Source organism: Pseudorca crassidens, chromosome X (genome assembly GCF_039906515.1).
Source record: "Pseudorca crassidens isolate mPseCra1 chromosome X, mPseCra1.hap1, whole genome shotgun sequence".
NCBI lineage: Eukaryota > Metazoa > Chordata > Mammalia > Artiodactyla > Delphinidae > Pseudorca > Pseudorca crassidens.
The window spans coordinates 47,494,522-47,508,242 of NC_090317.1; positions in this window are offsets into that span (position 1 = coordinate 47,494,522).

Here is a 13,721-nt window from a genome sequence, read left to right on the forward strand (position 1 = left end):
AAAAACTGGGAAGAGGACATGAATAGACATTTTTACAAAGAAGACATAGAGGCGGCCAACAGGCACATGAAAAGATACTCAACATCACTAATCATAAAGGAAATGCAAATCAAAACCACAATGAGATATCACCTCACACCTATCAGAATGTCTATCGTGAAAAAGACAAGAAACAACAAGTGTTGATGAGGATATGGAGAAAAGAGAACCCTTGTGCAGCCACTATGGAAAGCTGTGGTAGCTCTTCAAAAACCTAAACATAGAACTACCATACCATCCAGCAATCAATTCTGGATGAGACGGGAGGAAAACAAAAACACTAATTTGAAAAGATATATGTATCCCTATGTTCACGTCCACATCATTTACAATAGCCAAGATATGGAAGTAATCTAAGCGTTATCAATAGATTAATGGATAAAGAAGATAACATATATATACATGTAGTAATGGATAAAGAAGATAACATATATATATATATATATATATATATATATATATATATATATATGTAGTACTCAGACACTAAAATGATTGAAATCTTGCCATTTGGGACAACATGGATGGACCTAAAGGGTATTATATTATGTAAAAAAAGTCAGACAGAAAAGAATAATACCATGTGGTTTCACTTATATGTGGAATCTAAAAATCAAAGTAAATGAACAAACAAAACAAAACAGCAACAGACTGATAGATACAGAGAACATACTACTGGTTACCAGAGGAGCAAGGTGTGGTGGAATGGGTGAAAATAGATAAAAAAGATTAAGTGGTAAAAACTTCCAGCCAAAAACAAATGGAGGTGTAATGCTCAGCATAGTGAATATGGTCACAATATTTTAATAACTCTGTATGGTGACAGATGGCAACTAGACTTCTTGTGGCTTTCATTTTCTAATGCATAAAATTATTGAATAACTATGCTGTATGCCTGAAATTAATATATGTCAATTATAATTCAATAAATAATTTAAAAACATTAAGCTTGTTAAGAGAATGAAGTAATAATAATAATAGTAAAAGTAAAATAGACTGGGCTCTAAAAGAACTTAAATCAATCTAGCTTTGGGCAATGGTAAAACAATAGAAAACTGTATGTCTTCGCTCTATCATTCATATGCCAAACATTTATCTGGCATCACTTGTCGTTAGTCATGTTGAACAATTTTCTATGATGACTAAATCATCATCAAGAATTTTTAAACAAGACAAATGCATTTATATATAATAGGGTTCCAAATACCTGAGACGTCTTCTCAAGATGACCCATATTCTTTGAGCACTGCATTCAATGAAACTATGTCCAATTACTAAGAAAAAAAGCCATATTATTTGATAATTTGAGTAAGAACAGGAGATGTGGTACTTTACTGATATGACATGAGTCAATAATTCATGCAAATAATACTTATATTATAAACTACTTAATATTTTCCAAAGAATACACTTTTTATCTCATTTGATCCACGTACAAGCATTGGAAAGGTGATGGGGGAATAGTGGTTTTTTTCATTATACATAGTGAAACTCAGTTCAGAGAAGGGAAGTGTTTTGTCCTGTGTGTATATGGCAGAGCTGAGATTAAACACTTGTCTGCAGACTTCAAATCTTCTTTCATTCAGTGCACAGGGTATTTATTAAATAAAAGTAACATTTACTGAAAGCATAGTTTGTGCCAGAAACTATATTTAGGTCTTTATCTGTATTATCTCATCCACAATTAACAGATGAGAAAATCAAGGCTCAGGTGAAATTAAATATCTTTAATCAAGGTCACACAATTAAGAGAATGGCAGAACCAAAATTTGCACAATGGTTCTCTGATACCAGAGTTTGCATTCTTAACCACTTCTTATTCTATAATTTCTTCCACCATCACAGGAAGGATGTTAATTAGATATAATTAAATCCATTTCCTTTTTTCATCACACTAGCTTTGAGGACAGGTACTTCTCTATTAAATACCATTTATTATTATTAAATGCCTATTGTTGTTATTTTTCAGTTTTCTCTTCTAAATATTCTCCTCTAAATCGTCAATTACATTGACCATCCTCTGAATCATTTTCAATGTGTTCAACTAAATCTTTACGTTTTCCTTGTTTCTGTTTATTTTTTAAATAATAACTCCTTTTTGATGTCTTACCTAATCATGGAATCATATATTCTTAATGAGAAAGACACAGAGCACAAAGGAAAATAACAAAAGTTAGCCCAAATGCCACCAATGTAAGATAAAAATGGTAATGGGTAAAATTTTGGATATGTGGAAGTAAAAATAAGGATTATGTTAAGTGCTTTCATATATGTAATGATCACAACAACCTTTGGAGGTAGGTATTATTATGTCCATTTATAGATAAGGGAAGTGAAGTTCGTGTAGATTAAATTAGTTATTAACATTTATATGGTAAAAGGCAAATCAAGGATATAAACCCAAGACTGTATGTCCAAGTGTATCTGGCTGGAATCATACTGTATATTATTGCATCATAGCCTGTTTTTGGCCTTCAAGTGTATCACAAACATCTTCACTACTCAGGATCTTCAACATGATTTGTAATGCTTGGTTAGTATTTTGTCTTAAGAATGTTATATAATTAAAGATTCCCCATATTTGGGGATATTGTGATTGTTTCCTATTATTTTTTCTGCCACAACATTGCAATGAAATACTTGTGTGCTGCTGCACCAAAAGCCAATATTCTACATCTAGTTTTCTTTTAGGCATGGTACCCATGCCATGTCCGTATATAACTATGTTTGGTGCCCTTTTTGCTCCTTTCCTGAGAGAACTCTGCCATCTCCAGGCTTTGTTTATGTAGTTATCCTCACCCTTAGGATTCCTAGTGCAGTTGATTTCAAGTGCTCACTTTCAATGACGTTAATCCACAGCAGAGTAGCACCCAGTCTTTTTTGATCTTCATGTTTGCCTCGCCCTTCACTGCTAAGAATTTATACTCATTGAAATAGTCAGGTTCTCGGTGTTAGAAACAGGGATGAAAACTAGTTAACTTAAGGAAAAAAGATATGTGTTGAATGGGTAATATGTGGCTTACAGAACTGATGGAAAGATGGGAGAAAGAAGCTCAAAAATAATCAGGAGTCAAGGGAAGTTAAGCAGTCAAAATAATGCAGGAGGAGTAGTTTGGCTAGGTTACCACACTACCACCACCACCGAAAATATTGCTTTTGCAAACACTTGGTATCAGCACTTCTTCCTGGAATAGTTTCTAAACTCCTCCTGCTTCTTTGTAATACTCTCTTAACCTTCAGTCTCAGGTGGGTATATCTAAATGTGCCTAGGTCAGGTTCCTAGATGCTCCTTGGCTGCCAAAGACTAAGAGAAGGAAGGATCTCCCTGCTATAGCTTCTATAGCAGGGTAAAACCATCTAATCAGCAGGACACATAATGAGGAGTTTTCCCCAAATAGATATAGCATTTAAATGCTAGGAAGCCACACAAGTAACAGGTATCCATTCCAATGGTGTTTAAGGGATTTTGCTATCTCATGTGGGACAGTTATGAAATGGTTGCTCAGTATCTTTGATCATTCTTGTTTCTCTGTTCTATACATTGCAAAAATCTTAACAAGTTTGTGGCTTAAGAATGGCACCCTTCTCTGACTTCCTGACTTGATATAGGGTCCCCTGTAGTTTCCATGTTATTTTACAAGTCTTCACAGGCATAAAAAGTGCTTTAAAATGTTTAAATTACACAAACTAATGCATTTAAAACACAATGCATTCTATGCACAGCAATATTTGGAGACAATATGAGAAATCTAAATTGAGGAGGCCTTGTGTGAATATGAGGCCTTGACCTAAATTGCTCTTCTACACAACCCTCTGCTTAACTCCCTCTTTCCCCACGAAGTCCGACCAATAGGCTCTTTTCCTTTCATGATTTAAGTCAGTTGTGTAGAGAAAGGATCCAGGAAAAAAGGATTGAATGCCACTATGCAAGCTACCCTCTTTAACAGAATTCTCTGTACATGCATTAATCTATAGGATCCTGGGATCCTATAGATTATTGGGGTAAAGCGAGGCCAATGTTGAGTACGATGGTAAGCCAAAGCCTAGATTTCTATAAAATAAGCACTTTTCTATTTGCCCTTGTGTCACTCTAACCCTTTAAAAAATGTGTAGTACTTCACATTATTACTTTAAAACAAATTACACTTTTTATTTTTTATTTTTTTTTGCAGTACGTGGGCCTCTCACCGCTGTGGCCTCTCCCGTCGTGGAGCACAGGCTCCGGATGTGCAGACCCAGCGGCCATGGCTCACGAGCCTACCCACTCTGCGGCATGTGGGATCCTCCCGGACAGGGGCACGAACCCGCGTTCCCCGCATCGGCAGGTGGACTCCCAAACACTGTGCCACCAGGGAAGCCCCAAATTACACTTTAAGTGTATCAATTAAACTTTTTTTTTGGTGGCTGTTAATGACTTGAAGAACTAGTAAAGCTTTATTTTCTGAGCCTTGGCATTACTAAATAAGATTGTTTCATTTTATATGACTAATAAGTTAGCAAAAAAAAATTGGTTAATTAACATTGGTTAATTGAATCATTATGGAAAAAACACTTGCATGCACCTCAAAAAGAATTAAATGAGAAAACCAGATTGGGATGTGCATTGTAAATTCTTCCTAATAACTGGTGATGGGTGCAGTCATGCCCTCTTCCTGTCCACTTGATTCATCATGAATCTTTCAAATCAAGATTGATTTTTTTTCTAACATTGTCTGTTATATTAATACTAAACTTTCCATTAACATAACACAATAATTGCAGGCAAGATTAAATACACTTTAACATTGTAAATTCCTTTTCAAAACCATTTTCATGAAAATGTAGACACCTGGCCCCTAGTGGGCATATGTTTTTATCAGTACGCCCCATCACTTGATCCAGTCATAGAAATAAAAAGTAATGAGCCTTTAGTAATTTGATCATTATAATTCTTTGGGTATATTTTACATGATACAGGTCATTAAAAAATGCAAATCCAAGATAGCATATTTATTTGGTGGAATCATTGGAGAATACCAGTCTCACCACTAAATATGCTACCTTTTTATATGAACTTTCACTTGGGGAACATAAAAAACTGTATAGCGAGTATACCGCTGAGATTTGACCATCACAGACCATCAGTAACTCTTGGCACTATATATATTCACTCCCTTCAACCAATGCTGCACTTCTCTTCCACAACCTACCAAGCACCCTTAGTTTCCCATTTGGACTACTTCTTCTCAGTCACATTGATATACTTAAGCCTGGTATTCATCAGATATTGGAACAAAATTTTACCCTCTTCTGCTAGAGGAGATAACATCTTGACCATACATTCAATAAGGTCTTCATATCCGTTTCCACCTACCAAAGCATACACATTCACAATATTTTTACCTATTGTATAATATTATATTCACCTACTGGTGGATGTATTATTGGAAGGCAGAAATCCAAAAAGGAAAGGAATTATCTTTTGAGATTTACAGAAAGTCCAAATTCCACGCAATTCATAGCTAACTTATGGGAAGGAGTGTATTTTTGGTAGATTAGGCAAACTAATCTACCTGTGCCCAGTGCCTGAAAAGTGAGAACATTTTAAGTTTACCTTCAAGAAAGAAGAGTCTCTGTTAATAAACTGACTGACCAAGCTTAAGAGTGGGACACCAAAAGGAATAGAACTGATAATATTTTGCTACGTAAGTGGAAAGAAGGGGAAAATAAAAATAGTGTTTTAAGGTATCCATGGCAAGAAAGCATAATGATGAGGGTTCTGGAGCTATGTTTCATGAATGACAGTGCATTTAGTACTGTGATACTGTAATTTGGAATGTGTGGGTAATAAACAATTAAATGAATGGGCCAAACCAGAATATAGAAAAATATAAAGTGATCAGTAGGTTCAATTCACCTCAATCACTTTTCCTGCTGATTGTGTTTTGCTCACCTGGTCATTAGATCTTCATTCATTTTCTTCTGCGTCATTATTTTCAGCACCTAGAGTATGTTGCTTTTCAATAGACACAATTGTTAGTTCTCACGTGAATATAACACTTGACATGAGAAATCAACCCTTTTATACCAGTAGAGTAAGTTTTGCAGCAGAATCATATCCTAGAAACATTTCGCCATCTCATATAATATATGATTTGCATTTACTGGTTATCCAGATATTCTAAATAACAACTGAGCAAATCCACTTTTAGAAATTTGGTAATTAATATTTGTTCTTTGTATTCTTTAGTCAAATATTTTACTTCTTTGGAAAATCTGTGTATATGACCTGGATACATAGTGGTATTCTATGTCTATTATGTTGGATACCAGTAATATTCTTTTCTGTCAAGTTCAAAATTAGTACATGCAAAGCCAAATAATTTGTCTTTCCACAAATCTGCTTCTTATAATTGCTTACAACCACTAATGGTGATCATCCAAGCTGTGTTAGACTATTTCTTATGCCTTTACTCACACTGAGCCAGACATATCACAGTTCCAAGCTCTGCTGACTCTAATGCTGATATCACATTTGTACATTTACCTCTTTCCATCTGCCCTTGTTCAAATTCTCATTTTTTCCTGCTTGGATTGTACTCTACTTCCAATCAATTACTCACGTAACTGTCAGAGAGACATTCCTAAACAGTGATCTAACCAAATAACTCCCTAAAAGCCTTCTAGATGCTAGTAATTTTTATAGCTTCTAACATGGCCTCCAAGGTCCTTCATATCTTTGGCTCCTGCCTGCTGCCACCACACCAATGTAGAGTCCATTTCACCAGGTTTGATTCTCTGCTGGCCACCTAACAACTTTCTAGATTCTGATCCAGACTCTATTGTTGAAGTAATATATTTATCATTATGCAAACATCATCATCTGTACCATTGCAAGCCCCCTAAATCTTGAAAGCACTAGTGACACTTTTATTCAATGGTATGGATTACACACCAATTATACCCTGATTTGGGCTTACTGAGTCTGCCTTTTTCAAGTTAAGAGTAAATTCTTCCAATACTCTACCGGAAGTTTTGCAAAAATACTAAGACCTTCTTTGAATTTCTCATGCCATTCCTTCCCAAAAGGACATCATGCAGCTCCTCTGTGTGTCTTGTGTGTATATGGCAAAAGCAGGTGAAATTTGGAAAGCATTAATTAATAACCAAACACAGAAATTTTCTTTATACTTTTAGAAACCTCTCATAGAAATGATTATTCCTAACATAGTTCCTGTTAGAAAGAATGCTATTCCATTTAACACAAAACATCAGTCATTTCAATGAAATATATCTCCCAATGAATAGCTATGTGGGAAAGAGAGTTAAAAACAAAAAATTGAAAGTGACAAAAAGAGAGAGAGGTCATTTAATGACAGTAAGAGAAAATTTGGGTTAGGTAGGAGAAAGAACTTCCCAAACATACAGAAAGTGCTTAGTAATATAGATTTGAAATCTTTCTTAGGACTTCCCAGGAGTTTAGATAGCTATGCATTTGATTTTTGCCAGAGGTCTTTTCAGAAGACTATTAGAATTAGAGGGTAATTTTTTTTTCTTTTACATTAAGGTATTGTTATGGCTCTTCTGTTATAAAGTAACACATAATCTTACAAGGTAATTTTTTTTTTTTTTTTGCGGTAGGTGGGCCTCTCATTGTTGTGGCCTCTCCCATTGCAGAGCACAGGCTCCGGACGTGCAGGCTCAGCGGCCATGGCTCACAGACCCAGCCGCTCCGTGGCATGTGGGATCTTCCCGGACCGGGGCCCAAACCCGTGTCCCCTGCATTGGCAGGCAGACTCTCAACCACTGCACCACCAGGGAAGCCCCAAGGTAATTTTTTAAACATATAAAAATTGAAGAAAGCAAAACAACACAGGTCATCATCAAACATAATGACTATTAACATTTGAAGATATTTTCTTCCAGGCTTATTTGCATGTATCATTTTTATTTTAAAGACAATTTTCCTTTTAAAATTAAAATAATTTTTCATCTTAACATCATACTCAATGGTGGAAAGCTGAAAGCCTTTCCTCTAAGATCAGAAACAAGACAAAGATGCTCACTTTCACCACTTTTATTCAAAATAGTATTGGAAGTCCTAGAAACAGCAATTAGGCAAGAAAAAGAAATAAAATTCATCTAAATTGGAAGGGAAGGGAAAAACTGTCACTATTTGCAGATGACATGATATTATGTATAGAAAATGCTAAAAATTCTGTCAGAAAGCTCCTAGAACTAATAAACAAATTCGGTAAAGTTGTAGGATAAAAAATCAATATCAAACATCTGTTGTATTTCTATGCACTAATGATAAGCTAACAGAAAGGGAAATAAAGAAAACAATACCATTTACAACTTCATCAAAAAGAATAAAATACCTATAAACAAATTTAACCAAGGAAGTGAAAGATCTATACACTGAAAACTATATAAGACTTTGATGAAAGAAATTGAAGAAGACACAAATAAATGGAAAAAAATATCCTGTGTTCATGGATCACAAGAATTAATATTGTTTAAAATGTCCATACTACCCAAAACAATCTACAGATTTGATAAAATCCCTATCAAAATTCCAATGGTATTTTTCACAGAGATAAAACAAACAATTCTAAAATTTGTATGGATCTACAAAAGACCCCAAATTGCCAAAGCAATCTTGAGAAAAAAGAACAAAGCTAGAGGGATCACACTCCTTGATTTCAAAATCTATTACAAAGCTGTAGTAATCAAAACAGTACTGTATTAGCATGAAAAACAGACACATAGATCAGTGGGAGAGAATAGAAAGCCTAGAAGTAAACCCACATGTATATGATCAATTAAGTTATGACACAGAGACCAGGAATATACAATGGTGAAGAGACAGTCTCTTCAATAAATGGTGTTGGACAAACTGGACTGCTACATGCAAAAGAATGAAACTGGACCACTGTCTTACACCATACACAAAAATTCATTCAAAATGGATTAAGTATTTGAACATAAGACCTGAAGCCATAAAACTCCTTGAAGAAAACATAGGTGGCAAGCCCCCTAAATCTTGATGATTTTTTTTGGATTTGACACCAAAAGCAAAGACAACAAAAGCAAAAATAAACAAGTGGGACTACATTGAACTAAAGTGCCTCTGCACAATAAAGGAGGCCAACAACAAAATAAAAAGCCAACTTATTGAATGGGAGAAAATATTTGCAAATCATAGATTGGATAAGGTGTTAATATCCAAAATAAGTAAAGATCTCATACAACTCAATAGCAAAAAAAAAAATAATAATAATCTGTTTAGAAAATGGACAGAGGATCTAAATAGACATTTTGTCCAAAGAATAAATACAGATGATCAACAGGTATATGAAAAGATATTCAACATCATTAATTATCAGGGAACTGCAAATCAAAATCACAATGAGATATCACCTCACACCTCATCAGAATGATGATCATCAAAAGTTCTATAAATAAATTTTGGCGAGGATGTGGAGAGAAGGGAACCCTTGTACTCTGTTAATGGGAATGTGAATTGGTGCAGCCACTTTGGAAAATAGTATGGAGGTTCCTCAAAATCTAAAAATAGAACTATAATATGTCCAGCAATTCAACTTCTGGGTATTTTTCCAAAGAAAGTAAAAACCCTAACTTGAAAAGATATATGTACCCCACCATGTTCATGGCAGCATTATTCACAACAGCCAAGTTATGGAAAAAATCTAGGTGTACATCAATGGATTAATGGATAAAGAAAATGTAAGAATGACAAATAATGTATGATTTCACTTATGTGAGAAATCTAAAACAAACAAAAAAAACATGTTCACAGATACAGAGAACTTATTGGTGATTGTCAGAACTGGAGGATGAGGGGTGCAAGTAATGGGTGAAAGAAGTCAAAGGTACAAACTTCTAGTTATAATATAAATAAATCATGGGGATTTAACGTACAGCATGCTCACTATAGTTAATTATACTGTATTGCATATTTGAAAGCTGCTGAGAGTAAATCTTAAAAGTTCTCATCACAAGAAAAAATTCTGTAACTATGTATATAGTGATGGATGTTAACTAGACTTTTTATGGTGATCATTTCATAATATATACAAATATTGATTCATTATTCATCATTCATTCATTCATATTGGTACATGTGCAACTAGTATAATGTATATCAATTATACCTTAATAAAACAAAAGAAATTTAAATTAATTTTTCATTTTTTTCATAATGTAAAGCAGCACTTGTTCATTTAGAATAAAATAAAATTATAGGTAAGTAAAAAGATGAAACAAGTATATGGGAGCAGTTTAAAAGAATGCTCTTGATACCGCTTATTCAAGAAAATGATGTCTGTGTTTTTCAGGAGAAGTCTATGAACTTACAACTTAAATATCCATTTAAGAAAGTATTGGAAACATAAAAATTAGTGAGTGATCCACTACTACAATTGACATATCGACCTCTTAATATTGCCTTATGAGAATAAAAAAAAGGTTAATTAAATTGTTTCACATAAGACCTTTATCCAGAATTATTCTCTCATGAAAAATACTTCAGGCAAGCTGCCTATAATGCAACATTCAAACCGTTAATTTAAAGGTCAAGAATATGTTAATGAGAGGCATGCAAAATTCAGAATCCCTTCATCCCCGCTGACCAACTGTCTCTTCTTCTAATTCTGCTTATCGTCCCTACCCTTCATTCTATAAATACCATTTTTATCTCATTAAAGCAATTCCTCTGTTGCTTTCCAAGTCTATTCAGCACTGGAAATCATATCCACCATAACCCTCAGGAGAAATTATCAAACAGTAACCTAAAAAGTATTATTTCCCAGTCTCATCCCCATTTTCCATCATTATGATGTTGTCCATATAGACTCTAACTGGAAGATGCCACACACAGAATATATCCGCCATTGCTCCTCACTTCTACACCAAGGAGTGGCTTCAGGATTATTCTTAACATTGAATTCAAACAGTCTCTATTACTCAGTGGAATTTGTTGTATGAAATGAAACTTTCATACCATCCCTGGAAGCTAACTAACTAAACTGCTGAGAAAGTGTTAAGAAAGTAGACACTTATTGTTACTGGTTATACCATAAGACTACATGTAGCTCCAGGCAGCCTTTGAGACAGAGGTTCCTCTTGCCTAGCTGTAGCTTTCTGTCCCTATTTACTCCATTATCCATTAGATCAGCTACTGCTTCTATATTCCCCACCTTTCTTTCCTAACCTGCCTTTATATCATACTACTACTTTACTCTTCATTCCAGTGTGAAGTGTACTCTTTTTTATTCCCTTGATCCCAGAAAAAGGTAAATTGCTTTACCTTTGTGACTGAATTTCCCTTAATTTCAGGTCAAAATTTCTAAAGTTAAGGTAATAGATTTTTCTTCCATAATAAAGACCAAATAACAGTGGCTTAAAAATATAAACATTTATTTCTCACATAACAAGTCTGACGGTGAGTAATCCAGAGCCAGGCTTGACTACCTGGTGTTCAGAGACTTAGGTTCCTTCTGAATCTGCCATTGTCACTATTGAAGTGCCAGCTCATACCTTACGTGGCTGCTCTAGCTACAGCCATCTTTATCCACATATTAGTCAGTTGAATGGAGAGAAGATAGTGGAGGGCATGACCTTTTCTTAATGGCATAACCCAGAAGTCTCAAGTATCAACTTTGTTTAAATCCTATCATCAGAGCTTAGTCACATGCTATACCTGACTATGATAGATACTGGGAAATGTACTTTTCAGCAGCTTTGCTTTATGCTCAGCTAAATATTGGACATTTTATTATCGAACAAACAAGGGGAGAATGTATTTAAGAAGCAGCTAGCCCATTCCCACAAAGTACTCTTTCCTTGTCTAGTCATATCTCTGAACTCTGGTCACAGAATAACCCTGAAAGGCTGTCTACTCAGTTTGGGATATACAACATTGGCCCATGCCCACAGTTTCCTCACTCCATAGCTCTGCTCTCTAAATATCTTGATTCCTTTCACTTTGAAGAATTAAACAGAGAACTTTATGCTTATTCTTCAGAAGTGGTGTGATAATAGTGGAAAGGGTGTGGAGTATGGAGTCTGAGATCCTGGATATAGAACCTTGGGAAAGTCATTGTATCTTTCTAGCTTTTATGTCAGCCATGTAGCATTCTAGGGAGCATCCAATGAGATAATGTATGTGAAAGGCTTTGTAAGTAGCAAAACACTGTTAAAATGCTTGTGACTTTTCCATTTTTTAGTGCTATTTTACAACTGTCTTTCCACAGCATTGCCAGTCTATAGCTTCCCAGGCCTTGATCTTTCCCTCAGTGATTTATTTCTGTAGGGTCCCAACTCAGCTCTTATCGCTCCTTATCACTGGCACAGTCACAGCTCAATTAGCTTTTGAGTTATTTGATCCTAGAAAGATTAAGGAGACCTATCCAGATAGGATTTTATTGGGGTTGAATTTTCATTTGCCCTCAGATTATACAATTGCATGATATTATTTATTTCACAGGACTCTATATCCTGTATGAACTTCACTATGGATCTACCTAATTAAGGTTCAGGTTTGTGGTATTCTTTTCTAATCGTTGACAGTATTTAATCTTCACATTCCTTTCTTGGGTCATTCTGTATTCTTTTTAGCTATTTAACATAACTAATTTTGGTCACACACAAATTATGTCAAGGTATAGCAATTCTACTGTTAACTATAGCAATATGTGTTCCCTGTTCCCAACCAGAAGGGAGAAACTCTGGTTCAAATGAGTTTGTTCTGTTTACTTAGGATAAACAAATACTCTTATCCATGCTAGTGTCCATTACAAAACTGACAACCTTATGTAGGAAGGGTCATAATATAAAATGTGCAGAGTCTCCTATTTTCAGGAAATTAAACAATGTATGACACTAATTATACTATAACAAACAATTGCCCATGGATTTAAAGGATGTTATTTTATAATTTTGCAGGCTTTGTTAGAAATAAAAGTAGAGCAATTGTTTTCAGGCATGCTCTGAAAGCTTACTAGCATTGTATCGGTTAAAGTTAATGATTTAGAATACACTTGAAATGTTTATACTTCCAATAAATGGGAAATACAAGAGAGAGAGAAGGTCTATTGAAAGCCTACTCTTTGTCATGTTCTATAATACTTACTTTCCATAAATTTAATTAAAACTTAACAGCAATCCTGAGAATTAGGTATTATTAAATCCTCATTTTCCCAATAAGGAAAATGAGATTCAGAAGTATTAAGCAATATCACTTAAGTCACAAAGCTAGACTCGGGACAAACCCCAGTCTACCAGCTTTAAAATTATTATTCATTCTTCTAAATTATGCTACTTTCTGGAAACACATAAAGGTAGTACATGGCTATGTTTTGAAACAAATATTCTTTCAAGACAAGTTTGCAACTCACAATTTCTAGCTTTGTAGAGAAAGAATGAAGTTTGGATATTTTCAATCCATGTGATACCGTCTATTTTCTTCATTTACTGCTGATTAAGCTTGAAATATAGAAACTGTCAGGTACAATTAAGGAACAACAAATTTTAGAGTATATATTAGAAATATAGAGTGGTCAATGATTTAATCAATCATGAAAAAGGACCTGGTTCAAAGAGCTTCCAGGTTGGGGAAACAGAACACTTCCTCATGCCATTGTCCAGTGTGCAGGTCCCCAAACTCTAGGAGAACAGGA